We start from the raw sequence: 5,750 nt of genomic DNA on the forward strand, positions 1-5,750 counted from the left end.
TTCCCCACTCTCCTGCCCAATACAATCAGGTAACTGACCCTCCTTCCAACATCAGCAGAAAATCATTTCTAAAGAAACCCATTCAACTGATAGCCAGTGAGCAACTCCTGGGATGCCCAGACATCTCCAAGGGACCAGAGCTAAGTCCTGCCCTCACACAGCTTATGTTCTGGTGGGAAGTCATAAGCAAGTAGACGTGTGACAGCTCAGATGTGATGACTGCCAGGGGTGGAAAACGTGCTGCAGTTCTTGCTCCAGAGCAGAGACCTGAAAGGAGAGAGAAGCAAGCCGTGCACATCACGAGGGGAGGAGCACTCCAGGCAGACAGCGGTGGGTGCACAGACCTACTGGGTGAGCAGCAAGGCAGCTGCAGTGGTGGGGTGGGAAATAGTGAAGGGGGCAGAAGGAGGTCTGAGATGTGATGGTGAGGGCAGGTCACAGAAGGAACGATCTGAGCAATGACTCCCCTGCTCAGCTGCACACTGGAACCCCCTGGAGAGCTTTAACACCTGAGTCTCACACAGAGCTTCTGAGTCGAATTTTGACTGGTATGGGGTGTGGCTGGTTGTCAGTAGTTTCAAAATTTCCACAGGTGGTTGTCATGAGTACACAGGTCAGAACCTTAGAATTAGAACTCTGGACTCAGGGACCCCAAGGACTAGCTGGGGGTAAAATAGAGGGGGCACCTCTGAAAACAGGAAGGTAAAGTAGATGGTGACAGACTCCAGAGTGAGGCCCTAGCCCCTCCAGCCTCTCTTCCCATTTGACTCCAAGAAACCACTGACAAAATATTGGCATCCAGACTCTGTGCCTCAGATGGAGACTGCTATGGGCAAAAATAGACCTTACGTGCTCCCCACATGAAGAAGGGAAAAGCCAAACAGCTGGGGTGCTCCTAGTGCTTGAATCCCTTGAAAAATGAGAGGTGAACCCCAACTAATGGAACGGGAACAGTGAAAAACCATCATGAGAGGTTGAGAAAAAAAGATAAGGAAAATAGAAATATCTGTATTATGTAGATGCATTTGGGGATTACGTAATTAAATATGCAATTTAACCAAGAAGTATGAGCACTTAGACTCCCTTGGAAACAATCTTTGGAACAAAAATGACAGCTGTGCTATGTCTGTAATGGATGGAAAATACCCCAGCAATGGATTTCTACTAGATAGAAAATATATGACCAATTCTACTGTCTTAAGGGTTTTTCATTTTCAAGAATGACATAAAAAATCTTTTGAAACTATAAATGTAAACACACTCAAGTACATACATTTACAATAGATCTTAAACATAAGAGATCACATGCTGTCTCTAAAAACATCCAATATACGAAGGTACTTCAAAAAGTTCATGAGAAGATTCATATTATCCTTTAATTCTGCTTTTCCACTAACTTTTTGAATATTTTAAAAGTAAATTTTAAATACCTAAACATCTGAAGAGCACATCAATATTTTAAAGATGGCATTGATGCAAAGAGGCCTAATAATAAAGTAACAACACTTTTTGTAACACTTTCAGTATCTTTTAATAAAGATCTTTTAATAAAGATTCAGATATCTAAAAATCTGAATAAAGATACTAAAAAGGTAAGAAAAAAGGCTATCACTCATATAAACTATAACAGGAGTTTGAGAACTCAAAAATGCATCTAAAATAAAGTATGGCTTTTGAAGGTTGTTTAAATAGGACAACTCAATTCAACTCATTTCAGCAAACATTACTGCTGTCCCGCTATGTGTCCATATCCTCCTAGGTGCTGGGACCGCAAAGATGTAAGGCATTGCCCCACCCTTGGGGAGTGCAAGAGTTGTAAGGGAGACAGACATCTAAACAAGCTATTATGATCCTTGTAAGAACTCAGGTCCAACACAGAGAGAGAACACACAGAGAGGAAGGACTGATTTACTGCACAGGGGCATCAGGGAAAGTCTCAGGAAGGAGATGAGGATTAATGAGAGTTTTGAAGAAGGAGGGAAAAGTTCCTTAGGGGAAAAGCAGATAAAACCACCGGTAAAAGAGCAGAGAGCCATGAAAGAGGCTTAGGAAAGTCTAAGCAGTTTGCTATCATTAAAACAAGGGTGAATTTGTGACAGGTGGCAGGAGACTTCAGCCAAAGCCAGATATCTAAAAGCTTGCGTGGCATTCCCATCTTCAGCACTAAAGCCTTTGTGAAGGCCTGCACATGAGAGGGAGGAAAGTATTTAGCCTCTCGGGCTCTGCTTGCTTTGAAACATTCTTCATGGTATTTCTAATGTCATTTCTTAACAATTAATACTTTGACCAAATTGATTTAATACTGTATAGCCATAATTCTCTGAACTAAAAACCTTAAATAAAACCTAAACAAGCTTTCAACAATCCCCTCATGAATTCCCTTTTTCCTCCTCTCAGGGGCTCAAGTCTCATTACACCAGAACCCACAGTCCTCCATCCTCATCAGACCTGTCTTCTTAAAGGCAAAGGATATTTTGCCAAAACGGCTCCACCTACATGAGAAACAAATAGCAGCTCTGCATCCATCCCCTTCACCATATTTTCTGTACATAATTCTACAACCTCTAACTCATCTCTTTCTCAATTTACCTTTCTTATACTGATGAGAAACAAATAGCAGCTCTGCATCCATCCCCTTCACCATATTTTCTGTACATAATTCTTTTTTATTTTTTTTGTCTTTTGTCTTTTTTCCGTGTCCGGCAACGGATCGCAACCCTCAGTGTTGCCCCCGTACCGGACCGGGGACCGGCAACGGGATCGCAAGCCTCGGTGTTGCTCCCGCGCCTCGCTCAGCCAGTGAGCGGGAACCGGTCTGTATGTGGGATCCGAACCCTCGGGCGGGAGCGCCGGGCGCACTATCCAGTGCGCCACCGGGCCGGCCCTTCTGTACATAATTCTACAACCTCTAACTCATCTCTTTCTCAATTTACCTTTCTTATACTGAACATAACAGCAGACGCTTGCCAGGAATTATGCTACTGATCTGACATCTACTATATGTCTGGTTTGGTATAATCATAATATTGTTCTTTAGGGTTCTGGTAGAATAAAGAGTAGAGATATAAACAAAACAAAATGACCTAACGCATTAATTACATATATTTTATATCCTCTCCTACTTCCTTTCAGACTTTGATCTACAGATTGCTATCCTTTTTTTTTAGTCTCCAGTCTCACCTTCTATGGCTTCTTCTCCCCAGCCCACCACCAAGCTCAAGTCTCCCATGCTTTAATATGTTTTCAGTATTTTACACATCCATGAGCACCCTTTCCTTGGACTGTCTCTCCCTCAGAGTCTCTCTGCTGCTTCTCCAACAAACTTCTTAAAACAATAAGCCACACCTACTCTCCCCCCATCGTCTTCTCATTCATTCTCCAAACCCCTACACTCTGGCTTCTGTACCCATGGCTCCACTGCAACTGCCCTCACCAAGGTGACGCCTATGGCAAAACAACTGGTGAATTTTAAAATATTCATCCTCCTTGACTTCTCTGTGGCATTTAACATCATTGAGCACTTCCTCCTTGAAACATTTGCCTCTTTCCTTTCCACCATGCAATTCTCACCAATGTTTCTCCTTCCACTCTCCTTCTCCACCCCCTGCACATTACTTAAATATCCATACTCCTTAAAAGTCACTTCTCTGTACAAATTTCCCCAAGAAGAATACTCAGTTCCTCTTTTGTTCTCACACACATTCTATGCATGTACTTCTGTCAGGTGTACTGTACTTATATATCCATCCACTCCACTAGTCTGAAAACTCCTCAAAGGCAGGAACCATGTCTTATTCCTCTTTGCACCCCTACCAACATCCCCAAGCTCATAGCACAATGCCCAAACATAAGTGTTATTCAATAGATGTTTCTAGAATGAATGATAAATCAGTAACCCAAATATGACTTGTTTGTATTTTTTAAAATATGCATGGGCAATATTCAGATTATTTTGTTTGTATTTCCCATAAATGAAATTTATTTTAAATATTTAACCAAATAATACAAATTATAGTGTTTATACCTCATTATAGTCACCTCTACAGTATCCAGTTCATCAGAGCTCAAAGGCTATAAAAAGTTACAAGGTCCTCCTTTAGCCAAATGAGCCCAGGTGACTTCAAAAGCTAAGTCCACTTCATACCATATGACAAGCACTCTAGCTCCATAATAGAAAGAAGAAAAATTTTACTATTTGGCTATTCCCAATTAAGAGGGAAAAGGTATCTACCCAATTAGGGTCACCCTAACACAAGACGAGCAAACAAATAAGGTAGAAGAAGATGGAGGCAAGGACCATTCCCCAAGTTCCAGGAGCATGTCTATTAGTACAGTATCATACATCTGATGAATATCAAATTGTTACAGGAAGAAACTGTTTAGGAAAGACCATAACACCACAGGAGGAAAGTTTGATAGACAGACTCAAAGTAAAAAATGTGTCTTAACTGAGAAAGCTGCTTCTATTCCTCAGAGAAATCACTCTAAACTTCGTCTATAAAGTTGGATAAGACTAAAGCCAAACATTAATTTCCTAAATACCTACTAAATGCAACTCACCATCTCCAACCAAGTAAGCATAGCAATAGAGCTCAAAAATCCATTCAATTTTGATAGCAAGATCTCTAGATCATTCAGGGTTTATGTGGCTAAAGTAACAAAAGATATATTTTAAGACCAAATTCTGTCTGGCCTAGCTTTGGAAATAAGTCCCTACCAAGGTGGCCATATAGATAACAACAACTCACAAACACGGGTGGGGGTAATATTATCTTCAATTAGCAAAATTGGTCCATCTGTTTTCCACATCAATAAAGAAAAGAATTCACTGTGGGCTTCAGGTGTACAGATAGAAGGAGTTGGAAGAGGCAATGCACTAGAGAAGACAGCAGTATACCTTGTAACCGATTCCCTGAACTATTAGGAGATGACTCCTAAATGTGTCCTATCTTATCTAGACACATGTTTATCCATAATTGGTAATGCCTGCAGTATTTATTGGTTTGAGGAAAATGAGAAATTAAGGCTCATGCACTGCAATTTCAGTATTTCTTCTCTTTTTGAGTCAGACACCAACACACTCTATGGCAAAAAATTACAGTAAATCTCTGAAAAGATAAGAAATTGCATAAATAATGAAAGAGTATTAAATTAGCTTTTTAAAAAATGGCTCTCAAAACAGCAAAAGTGGAAAAATAGAAATTAAACAGATACTAGGCTTTTATATAACATACAATTTTACCTAATTTTCTGAGATGGTTGAACTGAAAAGAAATGAAATGGTCCAACTGAGGAAAACAATGTAGACAAGAATTTGTCAATCAATCAATGACTATATTTGAGTGACTATAGGAAGGGACTATAGGAAGACACCTACAGATACACAAAAACATCAAGTTTGACATTACCCTTGTCCACAAGTGGCTAAAGAAAAAAACAAAAACAAAATCCTTTAAGGTCACACACAGATCCTCAAGTATCCCAGTATTAGTATTAGAAAATAAGATTTTTCCATCTGCTCCTAGTCCCACAAACTCAACTCTTCTTCAATGAGATAAATGATACCTGAGTCATGTGGCCATATAGATAACAACAACTCACAAACACGGGTGGGGGTAATATTATCTTCAATTAGCAAAATTGGTCCATCTGTTTTCCACATCAATAAAGAAAAGAATTCACTGTGGGCTTCAGGTGTACAGATAGAAGGAGTTGGAAGAGGCAATGCACTAGAGAAGACAGCAGTATAC

General features: G+C 40.2%; 1 pseudogene; it reads left to right on the top strand.

Annotated features, from left to right (window-relative positions):
• The first annotated feature begins 215 nt into the window (after positions 1 to 215).
• Positions 216 to 5,750, top strand: part of LOC103597457 — a 42,315-nt pseudogene continuing 36,780 nt past the window's right edge.

This window comes from Galeopterus variegatus, unplaced genomic scaffold, assembly GCF_000696425.1.
Source record: "Galeopterus variegatus unplaced genomic scaffold, G_variegatus-3.0.2 Scaffold2319, whole genome shotgun sequence".
NCBI classification, from domain to species: Eukaryota; Metazoa; Chordata; class Mammalia; order Dermoptera; family Cynocephalidae; genus Galeopterus; species Galeopterus variegatus.